The sequence below is a fragment of the Meriones unguiculatus genome, chromosome 11 (genome assembly GCF_030254825.1).
Source record: "Meriones unguiculatus strain TT.TT164.6M chromosome 11, Bangor_MerUng_6.1, whole genome shotgun sequence".
Lineage (NCBI taxonomy): Eukaryota > Metazoa > Chordata > Mammalia > Rodentia > Muridae > Meriones > Meriones unguiculatus.
In genome coordinates, this window is record NC_083359.1 from 2044666 (window position 1) to 2062412 (window position 17747).

At 44.1% G+C, this 17747-nt stretch overlaps 1 pseudogene; it reads left to right on the forward strand.

Annotated features, from left to right (window-relative positions):
* Positions 1-2461: 2461 nt before the first annotated feature.
* LOC132646453 (uncharacterized) lies at positions 2462-9623 on the forward strand (annotated as a pseudogene).
* Positions 9624-17747: the final 8124 nt, after the last annotated feature.

Below are 17747 nucleotides of genomic sequence, written 5' to 3' on the forward strand. Positions count from 1 at the left end.
GCATTGTGATGCTTATTCTAAGCATCATCTGTCTCAAGTTTGTGTTAGCATGCCACCGTTTGTTCTCTGTGTTGTCAATAAAACAGCCAGCCAATGCTGAGCAATGGAGAGAATGGGGTGGGACATCCTGGTCCAGAGGGGAGGAGAAGGAAGGGAGTGGGAGGAGTGGGAGAGCAGAGATCTGCAGGAGAGAACTTGGAACTAGGAGAGATGAATCAGACCTAAGATATGACTAAAAGCAAGTATAATGTGGGAAATCTGAATGGGAGGAAGCTATGTGGGCTTGGAGGTTTAGGATGGAGTAATTGCCCAGCATTGTGCTGTAGGTTAATTAAGTAAATTCTGGTCTCTGTGTGGTGATTTGGGTATACAGCTGGTTTAGGAATAACTGCTCATTAACTCAAAGATGCATCAGTAGTAAATATTAATAATCATCAACAGTTATGGATGTACTTTTATTTTTTTAAACAGAACAATTATTATTCTTAACGAGCATTTTAAATTTATCTATTTCATTGTATCTAGGACAGTCATCATTCTGTTTAATAATGGCCCAGGTTCTCTTTGTGTTGCTGTCAGATATTAAGAACCTTCAGGTCTTGTCAAATACCTATTTTAGACAACAGTTTTCATTATCATAACTTTTGAGTTTAGCACTAAGCTCTCCCTTGGATTTTGAAAAAAAAATTACTGATGTTTACATATAGAAGGTAATATATTAATGCGGTAAACAAAAAAAAATGAGTCTAAGGAGGAAGCCAATGATGGAAAAGTTAAAAAGAAAATAGTGGGAGGTTATAATCGTTACATATTAATGAGCATATGTTATGCCGAGAGTGTCTAGAAGAAAGCACTGATGCAGCACAAGGGCACAGATGGATTTAGACACAGATATTTAGACCTTGATATTTAAGTAAATGTCTTTTTGTTTACTTGAAGAGGCCATTTATGTTTTTTTAACAGGTTGCAGGTTTAAGCAGCTTTATCTTTGTGACGTCCTTGAAGCTATAAAGACTCAGATAGGATAGATTTTATTTTAATTTAACTGAGTTCTTTCTGTCTGGCTGGAGTGAACCTCTGTGCACATTGAGCTGGCAGCAAACATCACAAGATATTTGTACCCTGAGAAAGAATCTGAGTAAAGTCTAGGGGTCAGTCTTTTCATAAACAATGTATCATTTCTTTTCCTTAAATTAAGGAACGGTGGGTGGAGAGTAGAACCTCTAGGTTGTTATCAACAGAGCTAAAAAGGACCTTGCGACTCTTGTGGATTGTGGATGTCACAGTTTTCCCCACACCCCACAAAGGTGTAAATACCTAATTAGCTGTTCTCTTCTCGGATTACATGAACCATGAAGTCCCTTAATAATTTTTGCTCATCTGTGTTTGACACTGGAATCTCATTGAGTCTATTAGTTATATCCTTGCTGAGTGGCCCATGCTCTCTGTTTCTATATGAGGTGGGCTTATGCTTAATTTTAGCACATAGGTATAAAGCTATGTATCTCAGAGCACTACTGTGAGCTTTCATAGTTTATAAGCATACTACTTATCTACATGTGTCAGTATGAAGTATAACAACATGTTTTTTAATTTGTAAAGAAAGAATAACAAAGTAATCAAGTGGGAAAAGAGATACAGAAACGGTATAGATATAAAACACATTTTGGTTAAAAACAGATTAAAAAGAAAAAAAAATGCCTTCAGATAAGAAAAATTGTATGTGGTAGTTTTGTCCTAAAGTAAGTAGTGTTCCAATATGTACAAAATTTAGGACAAACCTAGGAAGGTTAAGCACATTACAGAAAGTCTACCTTAAAAAGGTCTCTGAGAGGTAAAACCGGAAGAAAGATGGTATTGCATGAGTAAGTGTATAATCACTTCCTGCAGATAGCTCAGTGGATGAAGGCACTGGCCACCTCACAATGCAAGCCTGCTGACCAGAGTTCCATCCCTGGAAGCCTCTGGCAGGGAGAAGGAGAGAACCAACTCCATAAGTTGCCCTTTGACTTCTGCATGTCGATGCATACACCCCAACCACTACCAACAATAATAAAACTTGTGACTTTATTATAATTAACATTGTTTTTATTAACAACAGATACTATTTGATGCTTATTTCATTGATCAGTCTACTCTGAATATTAAGGAGATGCTACAGTAGCAAGAAACAGGATACAAATACTCCAAGATAACCTTTAAATTTGACTTTTGGAATTTTCTACAGCAAAGTTGAAAGAGATAGTCCAAATGGTCCAGGGAAAAAAAATTTCAGGCAAGAGAATAAGCAGAACCCAACAGGAGCCCTGCCTAGTAACAGTTATGTAACAAGGGTCAACTGTCATAAATAAAGGGCGGGGCAGGGTAGGCCTGGTTACCAAAGTTCCCTGAGCTTAGGGGAATTTCATTTCGTTGACCACCAAGGTAGGAAAGTGCTATGAATCGGTCCCTGCTATATGTCATGTCTCTACTGCACTTTGGTGCAGGGAGGCTTCTCTTCACGTGACACCTTTTATGGCTGCTGGCCTGAGCTCCAGAGTTCACTGGAAACCCAGTCCAGGAGACTTCAGAGCCCTGTGTGCCCACCAAGCTCTCTGGTCTTGGCACCCCTCTGATCATCCACCTAACTCCGCACATACTCGAATGCCCAAGACAGACACAGGGGGTGCTGATTACCTGGGGGCCTCTGCTCCCACAGAGATATTGGCCCCACTTGAGGAGTTGACTGACAGTTTACTTCTGTTCCAGGACCCCAGTACTTCTCCAGAGCCTGAGGAGCTCACTGGACAGATCACCATCTGACCAACAAGGTGACACCACCTGGCAGGCAGCCAGATAATAGTTTAATGCTGAATGGGGATCAAGTTCATTCCACCATTCTGCTTTCACAGCTCCAATGTACTGCCAATATAGGGGAGGCTACAGATCATCAGTTTTATGAAATACTTGTTCCATCACTAGACAGAGTTCAAAAGCAACATAGTCCATTGTTTCACCAAAACAGTTGAAGAAAGATCAAGCTAAGCACAGGAAACTTATGAAAGTGGTTGTTAGAAAACCTCACTTTCAGAAAAAAGTCCAGGATGATTACTATGAAGATCTCAATATGAATGAAGCTTATTCTTACAGCCTTCCACTGCAATCTCAGGAGAATGCAGATGAAGCTTCAGAGCTCCTAGAGCAGGCAGAACCTAACCATCTGAAGACACAAACTGGAAAGCCAGAGAATCCCCAGAAGGAAGCTCTAGATTATTTCTCAGAGCCCCCTGAGGGAGGTGAACCTTTAACTCAAAAAGAAGACTCAGCTCACCGACAAATTTCTTCTGAGGAGGTATCCATGCAACCTGAAATACACAGTCCACCTCCAGAGAGAAATGAAGCTCAGTACTTAAACTGGCCAAATGTTACATTGAATCCTTTAGAACAGATCTGAGACAGTGACTTCAGAGGCAGATAAGGAGGAACAAGCTACTGTGAGCCAGCAAGAGACCCTAGCCCAGTATATAGAAAGTCCTGAGATACTGAGACCTTCATCAACCCAACAAAAGGCCCCAGACAAGACTTCAGAGTTTCCTGAAGATCTTGACATACTGCTAGCCAGCCAGAAGTTCCGGCTCTGCCTACAACACTCCCTGAAGAAATCAGTCCTTCAGCTGAGCAAGAGGCTACAGTACTGGGTCCATATTCCTCTAAGACCAATGTAATTGAAACAACAATTAGAGCAACAATTGCAGCAACATTAAAAAATACCAGTCAGGATCAAACTCAATTATACTTTGCCCACTATTACAGGTAAGCCTACACATGTGAAATTTAAAATAACTTCTGCAATTAGAACGGAGGTCGATTCACCTCCATATGAGGGGGAGACTCCAACTCATACTCCAGCTACTCTTGTTGGAATTGAATTTTTTCCTAGCCAGCAGCAGCCAGCTGAACCTTTAGAATCCCCAGCAGAGGTTGACTCTTCTGGAATTGATCTGGAGTCTTCAGTTCAGCCTCAGGAATCAGAGGAGGTAGGGCCCTTACCAACCCAGACAGAAGACCTATCCCAACATCTAGGCCTTATTTTGGAGAATGAATCTTCTCTCAGTGGATTAGAGCAGCCAGTTCAACCTTCTGAGTCTCCTGAGGAGGTAGGATCAGATTCTAGAAATCACTCAGAAGCCACAGTTCAGCCTGAAGAGTGACCTCCAGTTGAGCAAGGGTCTGTGTTTCAAACTCCAGAGGCCCGTGTTGAGACTGTAGTTGAAACACCACCAATTCATGCAGTCCAGGCAGCTCAGAGTGAAGAGCAGCAATATTACTTGTCAAATGTTACAGTTAAACCTGTGGGTGTGGAAATTACCATAACTTCAGAGCCTACCAAAGAGACTGAATCTTCTCCAGCCCAGCAGGAGTTCCCAGTGCATCCTTAACAGTCTCCTGGTGAGGTGGGGCCCTTTCTCAATGAAGAGAAGCCTCCAGTTCAGGCTGAGACACCTGGGGAGAGTCAGTTTGAAAGCCAGCAGGATGTACCAGCTTAAGCCTCAGAGTATGCTGAAGAGTTTAAACCTTCTACAACTGAACAAGAACAACAAGCTCACTTTCGAGAGAACCATGAAGTGACAGTTGACAGTTGTGCCCCCGGGTCACTATCAGGCTCAGCATTCCAGCTTCTCCCATGGGACTGGTCAACCACATCTGGCGATAAACATAACAGAAAAACCGATAGGGATGGGAACATCTGTCTACCAAGAAGCTGCAGAGGCTGAACTTCTTCAAAATCAACAGGGAATTCTTCCTCAATCCCCAGAATCTGTTCTCTATGATCAACCTCTAAGCCAGCAGGAAGACACAACTGGAATATCACAGATCTCTGAGGAAGGAGGACACTTTCTAGCCCAGCAAAAGGCTCCACAACAGCTTCTGGAACTGCCTAAAGAAAAGGTAGCTCAACCTCCAGGTCCTCATTAGCTAAAAGGTCCATCTTTGGCTCATGGTCAAGTTCATTCTCCAGCATCACACAGTGTCCCATCTCAGCATCCACCCCCATCAATAAAGGAACAATATTCTTTGTCTGGTCAAGAGGTTCCTACCCAGCCTAAGGAGCTTCCTGCGGAACCTTCTCCAAGACAGCAAGGGAGCTCAGCTTGACCTTCAATGACAAATGCATTTCTTTCAGCTGCAGCTCTAGAGGCAATGTCTAGAAATGAACATCAAAATCATATATGACAGCAATTAAACATCTGGACCTAGCTCTGACTGTTTCTCCAGAAACCTGTCTCCAGGATATGTCTGTTCTATTGCCACAGGACTGACTTCACCACACTGAGCAAGGTGGATTTTCACAAATCCAGACCAATGCCATTTCAAAGCCTCCATATTTCTCCAGAACCAAATCTCTAGCCTTCCAAGAAGCCACCTCTGACAACACACCGTACTAAAGAGGTGGATCTTTCTTCAATGCAGAAGTACCTCCAGGTCATACTATTGCAGTAGGACCTTACCGACATCAGCAAATGACCCTATTTCATCCCACAGACCTCCATGAGAATTTAAAACCATTTACAATACTGAGCCCACTGCAGCTCAGGCCTTTACAGCATCTAGGAAGGGACAGCTTTTTCTAACCCATAAAGCGATACCTCCAAAACCACTGAGAGGTTTTCAAACTCAGATTCCAACAGACAAAACAATGACAGTTCAAAGACCAGATCAGGATCAAGGTGAATATATCATATCACCTAATGATTCAGTTCAGCCTTTGGACCCAGAAGTCACTGTAACTTCAGGAATTATAATACAGGCTAAGCATCATATACTACCAAAGAGAACTGTAAATCCACAGACATATAATCAAGCGAAAATTCCACATCCACATCGTGTTGAGACACAACATCCAAACCCAAATGAAAACACAGTTCAGCCTTTGGATCTGGAAATAAACATAAATCTACAACCTACTACTAAGTTGAAACTTGATCATACAACGTGGGAAACCACAACTCAGATGACAAACCCACCCAAAGAGGTTGAAGCTCAAGCTCAAGAATATAACAAAGTGACAAATCCAATACTGACTCAGGATCAAGCTGACCATTCTACCTCACACAGTGTCTCCTTTCAGCCCTTGGACCTGGAACTCACCATAACCTCAGAACCTACCAGAGAGCCTCAGCATCCTACAACTGCAGAGCAGATTTCAATAGTTCATCCCCAAAGCACCCTCTGGGCATATATCCTGAACATGTTGACACTCAGCATCTAAACCCAGTTGAAGCCACAGTTCAGCCTTTGGATCTGGAACTTACCATGATTCCACCACCTAGTACTGAAGAAGAGCTTTCTCAAAATATGCAAGAGACCACAACTCAGATTACAGAGCCACCTAAAGAGGCCATAGCTCCATCCCCAGTATATACAGAAGCAACAGTTGCAACACCAGGTCAGGATCAAGCTGAGTAGCCAACCTCACCCACTGTCTCCTTTCAGCCCTTAGACCTAGAGCTTACCATAACACCAGAGCCTACTAGAGAGGCTGAATATTTTACAACTTCAGAGAACACTGCTGTTCCTCATCCAAATTGTATTCATGTGACATTTCCACAATATGCTCATGTTCAGCACCTGAAGCCACAGAAGTCAAGGTTCAGCCTGTGGATCTGGAACTAACCATAACTCATCAACCTACTGCTGACAGAGAACTCTCTCATAGTTTGCAAGAGAGCACAATGCAGGTGACAGAACCACGGAAAGAGGTTGTAGCTCCAGCCCCAGTATATCAGGAGGTGATAATTCCAACACCAAGTCAGGATCAAACTGACCATTCTAGCTCACACAGTGTCTCATTTCAGCCCTTGCACCTGGAACTCACCATAACTTCAGAACCTACCAAAGAGCCTCACCATCCTACAACTGCAAACAGACTGTAATAGTTCACCCCCCCCAAAGCACCCTCTGGGGATATATCCTGAACATGTTGACACTCAGCATCTAAACCCAGTTAAAGCCACAGTTCAGCCTTTGGACCTAGAACTTACCATAGCTCCACAACCTAGTACTGAAGAAGAGCTTTCTCAAGATATGCAAGAGACCACAATTCAGATTACAGAGCCACCTAAAGAGGCCATAGCTCCAGCTTTAGAGTCTCTGAGAAAGGTGGGAGCCTTTCTCACTGAGGAGAAGCCTCCAGCTCAGGCTGAGACACCTGGGGAGAGTCAGTTTGAAAACCTGCAGGAGGTACCAGCTCAAGCGCAGAGTATGCTGAAGAGTTTAAACCTTCTTCAACTGCACAAGAACAACAAGCTCACTTTCGAGAGAACCATGAAGTGACAGGTGTACCACCAGGTCACTAGGAGGATCAGCATTTTAGCTTGTCACATGGGACTGGTCAACCAGATCTGGCGATAACCATAACAAAAAAACCCATAAAGATGGGAACATTTGTCTACCAAGAAGCTGCAGAGGCTGAACCTCTGCCAAAATAACAGTGCCTTCTACCTCAATCCCCAGAATCTGTTCTCTATGATCAACCTCTAAGCCAGCAGGAAGACACAACTGGAATATCACAGGTCTCTGAGGAAGGACGACCATTTCCAGCCCAATTAAAGGCTCCAGAACAGGTTCTGGAACTGCCTAAGGAAGAGGTAGCTCAACCACCAGGTCATCATGAGCTAATAGGTCCATCCTTGGGTCATATTCCCATCTCAGATTCTGACGCCACCAAAAAATTATCACTACTCTTTGTCTGGTCAAGAGGTCCCAACCCAGCCTAAAGAACTTCCTGCTGAACCTTCTCCAAGACAGCAAGGGAGCTCAGTTTGGCCTTCAATGACAAATGCATTTCTTTCACCTGTAGCTCTAGAGGTAATGTCTAGAACTGAACATTCAAAATCATATACAACACCAATTAAGCATATGGACCTAGCTCTGACTGTCACTCCAGAGACCTCTCTCCAGGATAGGTGTGTTCCGTTTCCTCAGGACTTACTTCACCCCACTGAGGAAGGTGGATTTTCACAAATCCAGACCAATGCCATTTCAAAGCCTCCATATTTCTCCAAAACCAAATCTCTAGCCTTCCAAGAATCCATACCTCTGACAACGCACCGTCCTAAGGAGGTGGATCTTTCTTCAACTCAGCAGGAAGCCTCAGAACTACCTCCAGGTCATACTATTCGAGTAGGACCTTACCTACTCGAATAGGGTCATCAGCAAATGACCCTATTTCATCCCACAGACCTCCATAAGAATTTAAAACCATTTACAATGATGAAGCTCACTGCAGCCCAAGCATTTAAACCCTCTAGGAAGGGACAGCTTTTTCTAACCCATAAAGATATACCTCCAAAACCACTGAACAGTATTCAAACTTAGATTCCAAAAGACAAAATAATGACAGTTCCAAGAACAGATGAGGATCAAGGTGAGTATATGATATCACCTAATGATTCAGTTCAGCCTTTGGACCCAGAAGTCACCGTAACTTCAGATATTATTCTAGAGGCTAAGCATCATATGCTACAAAAGAGAGCTGTAAATCCACAGACATATATTCAAGCGAAAATTCCACATCCACATCGTGTTGAGACTCAACATCCAAACCCAAATGAAAACACAGTTCAGCCTTTGGATCTGGAAATAAACATAAATCTACAACCTGATACTAAGGATAAAATTGATCAAACAACGCAGAAAACCACAAGTCAGATGACAGACCCACCCAAAGAGGTCGTAGGTCAAGCTCCAGAATAAAACGAAGTGACAATTCCAATACTGACTCAGGATCAAGCTGACCATTCTACCTCACACAGTGTCTCCTTTCAGCCCTTGGACCTGGAACTCACCATAACCTCAGAACCTCCCAGAGAGCCTCACCATCCTACAACTGCAGAGCAGACTGTGATAGTTCATCCCCAAAGCACCCTCTGCAGATAGATCCTGAACATGTTGACACTCAGCACTGAAGCCACAGTTAAGCCTTTGGATCTGGAACTCAACATTACTCCACGACCTACTGCTAAAAGAGAGCTTTCTCAAAATATGCAAGAGACAACAATTCAGATTACAGAACCACCTAAAGAGGTTGAAGCTCCAATATTTCAGGAGGTGACAGTTCCAACACCAGGTGAGGATCAAACTGAGAATTCTACCTTACCTATTGTTTCATTTCAGCTCTTGGACCTGCAACTCATGCTGAGTTCAGAACCTACCAGAGAGAATCACCATCCTATAACCACAAAGAAGAATGTAATAGTTTATTCTCCAAAATCTCTGAGTTTGGAATAAGTTCATACTCAGCATCCAATCCCAGCAGAAGTCACAGTTCAGCCTTTGGATCTGGAATTTACCATACTCCAGAACCTAGTACTGAAGAAGAGCTTTCTCAAAATATGCAGGAGACCAGAACGCAGATTACAGAACCACCTAAAGAGGCCATAGCTCCAGCTTTGGTGTCTCCTGGTGAGGTGGGACCCTTTCTCCTTGAGGAGAAGCCTCCAGCTCAGGCTGAGACTCCTGGGGAGAGTCAGTTTGAAAGCCAGCAGGAGGAACCAGCTCAAGCCTCAGAGTATGCTGAAGAGTTTAAACCTTCTTCAACTGAACAAAACATCAAGCTCACTTTCGAGAGAACCATGAAGTGACAGTTTTGCCCCCAGGTCACTATCAGGCTCAGCATTCTAGCTTGTCACATGGGACTGGTCAACCAGATATGGTGATAACCATAACAGAAAAACCCATAGGGATGGGAATATCTGTCTACCATGAAGCTGCAGAGGCTGAACTTCTGCCAAATCAACAGCTCTTCCCATTCAAGAGTTCACTGGAAACCCAGTCCTGCTGACTTCAGAGTCCTGGGTCCCTGCCAAGCTCTCTGGTCTTGGCACCCCTCTGATCATCCACCTAATTCACAACATCCTTGAATGCCCAAGACAGACACAGGGGGTGCTGATTACCTGGGGGCCTCTGTTCCCACAGAGAAATTGGCCCCACTTGAGGAGTTGATTGACAGTTTACTTCTGTTCCAGGACCCCAGTACTTCTCCAGGGCCAAACCCAGACCCTGAGGAGCTCACTGGACAGATCAGGATCTGTTCAACAAGCTGACACACCTGGGTAGCAGCCAGAGAATAGTTTAATGATGAATGGGGATCACGTTCAATCTACCATTCTGCCTTCAGAGCTCCAAAGTACTGCCAACTAGGGGAGGCTACAGAACATCAGTTTTATGAAATACTTGTTCCATCACTAGACAGAGTTCAAAAGCAACAAAGTCCATTGTTTCACCCAAAGAGTTGAAGAAAGATCAAGCTCAGCATAGGAAACTTGTGAAAGTGGTTGTTAGAAAACCTCAAATTCAGAAATAAGTCGTGGATGATTACTATGAAGATCTAAATATGAATGAAGCTTATTCTTACAGCCTTCCACTGCAATCTCAGGAGAATGCAGATGAAGCTTCAGAGCTCCTAGAGCAGGCTGAACCTAACCATCTGAAGACAAAAACTGGAAATCCAGAGAATCCCCAGAAGGAAGCTCTAGATTATTTCTCACAGCCCCCTGAGGGAGGTGAACCTTTAATTCAAAAAGAACACTCAGTTCACCGACAAATTTCTTCTGAGGAGGAATCAATGCAACCTGAAATACACAGTCCACCTCCAGATAGAAATGAAGCTCAGCACTAAAACTTGCCAAATGTGGCAGTGAATCCTTTAGATCAGATCTGAGACAGTGACTTCAGAGGCAGATAAGGAGGAACAAGCTACTGTGAGCCAGCAAGAGGCCCTAGGCCAGGTTACAGAAAGTCCTGAGTTGTTGGAACTTTCATCAACCCAACAAGAGGCCCCAGACGAGACTTCATTGTTTCCTGAAGATGTTGACATACTGCTAGCCAGCCAGAAGTTCCGGCTCTGCCTACAACACTCCCTGAAGAAATCAGTCCTTCAGCTGAGCAAGAGGCTACAGTACTGGGTCCATATTCCTCTAAGACCAATGTAATTGAAACAACAATTAGAGCAACAATTGCAGCAACATTAAAAAATACCAGTCAGGATCAAACTCAATTATACTTTGCCCACTATTACAGGTAAGCCTACACATGTGAAATTTAAAATAACTTCTGCAATTAGAACTGAGGTCACATCACCTCCATATGAGGGGGAGATTCCAACTCAGACTCCAGCTCCTCTTGTTGGAACTGAATCTTTTCCTAGCCAGCAGCAGACAGCTGATTCTTTAGAATCCCCAGCAGAGGTTGACTCTTCTGGAATTGATCTGGAGTCTTCAGTTCAGCCTCAGGAATCAGAGGAGGTAGGGCCCTTACCAACCCAGACAGAAGATCTATCTCAACATCTAGGCCCTGTTTTGGAGAATGAATCTTCTCTCAGTGGATTAGAGCAGCCAGTTCAACCTTCTGAGTCTCCTGAGGAGGTAGGATCAGATACTAGAAATCACTCAGAAGCCACAGTTCAGCCTGAAGAGCAACCTCCACTTGAGCAAGGGTCTGTGTTTCAAACTCCAGAGGCCCGTGTTGAGACTGTAGTTGAAACACCACCAATTCATGCAGTCCAGGCAGCTCAGAGTGAAGAGCAGCAATATTACTTGTCAAATGTTACAGTTAAACCTGTGTGTGTGGAAATTACCATAACATCAGAGCCTACCAAAGAGACTGAATCTTCTCCAGCCCAGCAGGAGTTCCCACAGCATCCTTTCCAGTCTCCTGGTGAGGTGGGGCCCTTTCTCAATAAGGAGAAGCCTCCAGCTCAGGCTGAGACTCCTGGGGAGAGTCAGTTTGAAAGCCAGCAGGACGTACCAGCTCAAGCCTCAGAGTATGCTGGAGAGTTTAAACCTTCTTCACCTGAACAAGAACAAGCAACTCAGATTCTAGAGAATCATGAAGTGACACTTTTCCCTCAGGTCACTGTCAGGCTCAGCATTCTAGCTTCTCCCATGGGACTGGTCAACCAGATCTGGCAATAACCATAACAGAAAAACCGATAGGGATGGGAACATCTGTCTACCAAGAAGCTGCAGAGGCTGAACTTCTTCCAAATCAACAGGGAATTCTTCCTCAATCCCCAGAATCTGTTCTCTATGATCAATCTCTAAGCCAGCAGGAAGACACACCCTGAATATCATAGATCTCTGAGGAAGGAGGACACTTTCTAGCCCAGCATAAAGCTCCACAATAGCTTCTAAAGAAAAGGTAGCTCAACCTCCAGGTCCTCATTTGCTAAAAGGTCCATCCTTGGCTCATGGTCAAGTTCATTCTCCAACATCACACAGTGTCCCATCTCAGCATCCACCCCCATCAATAAAGGATCAATATTCTTTGTCTCTTCAAGAGGTCCCTACCCAGCCTAAAGAGCTTCCTGCTGAACCTTCTCCAAGACAGCGAGGGAGCTCAGCTTGGCCTTCAATGACAAATGCATTTCTTTCACCTGTAGCTCTAAAGGCAATGTCTAGAAATGAACATCAAAATCATATATGACAGCAATTAAACATCTGGACCTAGCTCTGACTGTACCTCCAGAGACCGCTCTCCAGGATACGTCTGTTCTATTTCCACAGGACTGGCTTCACCACACTGAGGAAGGTGGATTTTCACAAATCCAGACCAATGCCATTTCAAAGCCTCCATATTTCTCCAAAACCAAATCTCTAGCCTTCCAAGAAGCCACCTCTGACAATGCACCGTCCTAAAGAGGTGGATCTTTCTTCAACTCAGCAGGAAGCCTCAGAACTTCCTCCAGGTCATACTATTACAGTAGGACCTTACCTACATCAGCAAATGAACCTATGTCATCCCATAGACCTCCATGAGAATTCAAAACCATTTACAATGATGAAGCCTACTGCAGCTCAGGCCTTTAAACCCTCCAGGAAGGGACAACCTTTTCTAACCCATAAAGCGATACCTCCAAAACCACTGAGAGGTTTTCAAACTCAGATTCCAACAGACAAAACAATGACAGTTCAAAGACCAGATCAGGATCAAGGTGAGTATATCATATCACCTAATGATTCAGTTCAGCCTTTGGACCCAGAAGTCACTGTAACTTCAGGAATTATAATACAGGCTAAGCATCATATACTACCAAAGAGAACTGTAAATCCACAGACATATATTCAAGCGAAAATTCCAAATCCACATCGTGTTGAAACACAACATCCAAACCCAAATGAAAACACAGTTCAGCCTTTGGATCTGGAAATTACCATAAATCTACAACCTACTAAAAGAAATAGAAACTTGATCAAACAATGCGGGAAACCACAACTCAGATGACAGAACCACCCAAACAGGTTGAAGCTCAAGCTCAAGAATATAACAAAGTGACAAATCCAATACTGACTCAGGATCAAGCTGACCATTCTACCTCACACAGTGTCTCCTTTCAGCCCTTGGACCTGGAACTCACCATAACTTCAGAATCTACAGAGAGCCTCAGCATCCTACAACTGCAGAGCAGATTTCAATAGTTCATCCCCAAAGCACCCTCTGGGCATATATCCTGAACATGTTGACACTCAGCATCTAAACCCAGTTGAAGCCACAGTTCAGCCTTTGGATCTGGAACTTACCATGATTCCACCACCTAGTACTGAAGAAGAGCTTTCTCAAAATATGCAAGAGACTACAACTCAGATTACAGAACCACCTAAAGAGGCCATAGCTCCATCCCCAGTATATACAGAAGCAACAGTTGCAACACCAGGTCAGGATCAAGCTGAGTAGCCAACCTCACCCACTGTCTCCTTTCAGCCCTTAGACCTAGAGCTTACCATAACACCAGAGCCTACTAGAGAGGCTGAATATTTTACAACTTCAGAGAACACTGCTGTTCCTCATCCAAATTGTATTCATGTGACATTTCCACAATATGCTCATGTTCAGCACCTGAAGCCACAGAAGTCAAGGTTCAGCCTGTGGATCTGGAACTAACCATAACTCATCAACCTACTGCTGACAGAGAACTCTCTCATAGTTTGCAAGAGAGCACAACGCAGGTGACAAAACCACGGAAAGAGGTTGTAGGTCCAGCCCCAGTATATCAGGAGGTGATAATTCCAACACCAAGTCAGGATCAAACTGACCATTCTAGCTCACACAGTGTCTCATTTCAGCCCTTGCACCTGGAACTCACCATAACTTCAGAACCTACCAAAGAGCCTCACCATCCTACAACTGCAAACAGACTGTAATAGTTCACCCCCCCCCAAAGCACCCTCTGGGGATATATCCTGAACATGTTGACACTCAGCATCTAAACCCAGTTAAAGCCACAGTTCAGCCTTTGGACCTGGAACTTACCATAGCTCCACAACCTAGTACTGAAGAAGAGCTTTCTCAAGATATGCAAGAGACCACAACTCAGATTACAGAGCCACCTAAAGAGGCCATAGCTCCAGCTTTAGAGTCTCCGAGAAAGGTGGGAGCCTTTCTCACTGAGGAGAAGCCTCCAGCTCAGGCTGAGACACCTGGGGAGAGCCAGTATGAAAACCTGCAAGAGGTAGCAGCTCAAGCGCAGGGTATGCTGAAGAGTTTAAACCTTCTTCAACTGCACAAGAACAACAAGCTCACTTTCGAGAGAACCATGAAGTGACAGGTGTACCACCAGGTCACTAAGAGGATCAGCATTCTAGCTTGTCACATGGGACTGGTCAACCAGATCTGGCGATAACCATAACAAAAAAACCCATAAAGATGGGAACATCTGTCTACCATGAAGCTGCAGAGGCTGAACCTCTGCCAAAATAACAGTGCCTTCTACCTCAATCCCCAGAATCTGTTCTCTATGATCAACCTCTAAGCCAGCAGGAAGACACAACTGGAATATCACAGGTCTCTGAGGAAGGACGACTATTTCCAGCCCAATTAAAGGCTCCAGAACAGGTTCTGGAACTGCCTAAGGAAGAGGTAGCTCAACCACCAGGTCATCATGAGCTAATAGGTCCATCCTTGGGTCATATTCCCATCTCAGATTCTGACGCCACCAAAAAATTATCACTACTCTTTGTCTGGTCAAGAGGTCCCAACCCAGCCTAAAGAACTTCCTGCTGAACCTTCTCCAAGACAGCAAGGGAGCTCAGCTTGGCCTTCAATGACAAATGCATTTCTTTCACCTGCAGCTCTAGAGGTAATGTCTAGAACTGAACATTCAAAATCATATACAACACCAATTAAGCATATGGACCTAGCTCTGACTGTCACTCCAGAGACCTCTCTCCAGGATATGTGTGTTCCGTTTCCTCAGGACTTACTTCACCCCACTGAGGAAGGTGGATTTTCACAAATCCAGACCAATGCCATTTCAAAGCCTCCATATTACTCTAAAACCAAATCTCTAGCCTTCCAAGAAGCCACCTCTGACAACGCACTGTCCTAAAGAGGTCAATCTTTCTTCAACTCAGCAGGAAGCCTCAGAACTTCCTCCAGGTCATACTATTGCAGTAGGACATTACCTACATCAGCAAATGGCCCTATTTCATCCCACACAACTCCATGAAAATTTAAAACCATTTCCAGGGCTGAAGCATACTGAAGCTCAAGGCATTTAACCCTCTAGGAAGGGACAGCTTTTTCTAACACATAAAGTGATACCTCCAAAATCACTGAACAGTATTCAAACTCAGATTCGAACACACAAAAAATATGGCAGTTCCAAGACCAGATCAGGGTCAAGGTGAGTATATGATATCACCTAATGATTCATTTCAGCCTTTGGACCCAGAAGTCACCGTAACTTCAGATATTATTCTAGAGGCTAAGCCTCATATACTACCAAAGAGAACTGTAAATCCACAGACATATATTCAAGCGAAAATTCCACATCCACATCGTGTTGAGACACAAAATCCAAACCCAAATGAAAACACAGTTCAGCCTTTGGATCTGGAAATAAACATAAATCTACAACGTACTAGTAAGGAGAAACTTGATCAAACAATGCGGGGGAAACCACAACTCAGATGACAGACCCACCCAAAGAGGTTGTAGCTCAAGCTCCAGAATGTAACAAAGTGACAAATCCAATACTGACTCAGGATCAAGCTGACCATTCTAGCTCACACAGTGTCTCATTTCAGCCCTTGGACCTGGAACTCACCATAACCTCAGAATCTACAGAGAGCCTCAGCATCCTACAACTGCAGAGCAGACTGTGATAGTTCATCCCCCAAAGCACCCTCTGGAGATAAATCCTGAACATGTTGACACTCAGCATCTAAATCCACGAGAAGGCACAGTTAAGCCTTTTTTTCTGGAATTTACCATAAATCTACAACCTAGTACTGAAGAAGAGCTTTCTCAAAATATGCAAGAGACCACAACTCAGATTACAGAACCACCTAAGGAGGCCATAGCTCCAGCTTTGGTGTCTCCTGCTGAGGTGGGACCCTTTCTCCTTGAGGAGAAGCCTCAGCTCAGGCTGAGACTCCTGGGGAGAATCAGTTTGAAAGCGAGCAGGAGGTACCAGCTCAAGCCTCAGAGTATGCTGAAGAGTTTAAACCTTCTTCAACTGAACATGAACAACAAGCTCACTTTTGAGAGAACCATGAAGTGACAGTTTTGCCCCCAAGTCACTGTCAGGCTCAGAATTCTAGCTTGTCCCATGGGACTGGTGAACCAGATCTGGCGATAACCATAACAGAAAAACCCATAGGGATGGGAACATCTGTCTACCATTAAGCTGCAGAGGCTGAGCTTCTGAAACATCAAACGCTGTTCCCACTCCAGAGTTCACTGGAAACCCAGTCCTGCTGACTTCAGAGTCCTGGGTGCCCACCAAGCTCTCTGGTCTTGGCACCCCTCTGATCATCCACCTAATTCATAACATCCTTGAATCCCCAAAACAGACACAGGGGGTGCTGATTACCTGGGGGCCTCTGCTCCCACAGAGATATTGGCCTCACTTGAGGAGTTGACTGACAGTTTACTTCTGTTCCAGGACCCCAGTACTTCTCCAGGGCCAAACCTAGACCCTGAGGAACTCACTGGACAGATCACCATCTAACCAACAAGGTGACACCACCTGGCAAGCAGCCAGATAATAGTTTAATGCTAAATGGGGATCAAGTTCATTCCACCATTCTGCTTTCACAGCTCCAATGTACTGCCAATATAGGGGAGGCTACAGATCATCAGTTTAATGAAATACTTGTTGCATCACTAGACAGCCAGAGTTTAAAAGCAACAAGGTCCATTGTTTCACCCAAAGAGTTGAAGAAACATCAACCTAAGCACAGGAAACTTGCGAACGTGTTTGTTAGAAAACGTCAATTTCAGAAATAAGTCGTGGATGATTACTATGAAGATCTCAATATGAATGAAGCTTATTCTTACAGCCTTCCACTGCATTCTCAGGAGAATGCAGATGAAGCTTCAGAGCTCCTAGAGCAGGCTGAACCTAACAATCTGAAGAAACGAACTGGAAATCCAGAGAATCCCAGAAGGAGCACTAGATCATTTCTCACAGCCCAGTTAGGATCAAACTCTCAATTATACTTTGCCCACTATTACAGGTTAGCCTACACATGTGAAATTTAACATAACTTCTGCAATTAGAATGGAGGTAGAATCATCTCCATGTGAGGGGGAGACTCCAACACAGACTCCAGGTCCTCTTGTTGGAACTGAATCTTTTCCTAGCCAGCAGAGGGTGACTCTTCTGGAATTGATCTGGAGTCTTCAGTTCACCCTCAGGAATCAGAGGAGGTAGGGCCCTTACCAACCCAGACAGAAGACCTTCTGAGTCTCCTGAGGAGGTAGGA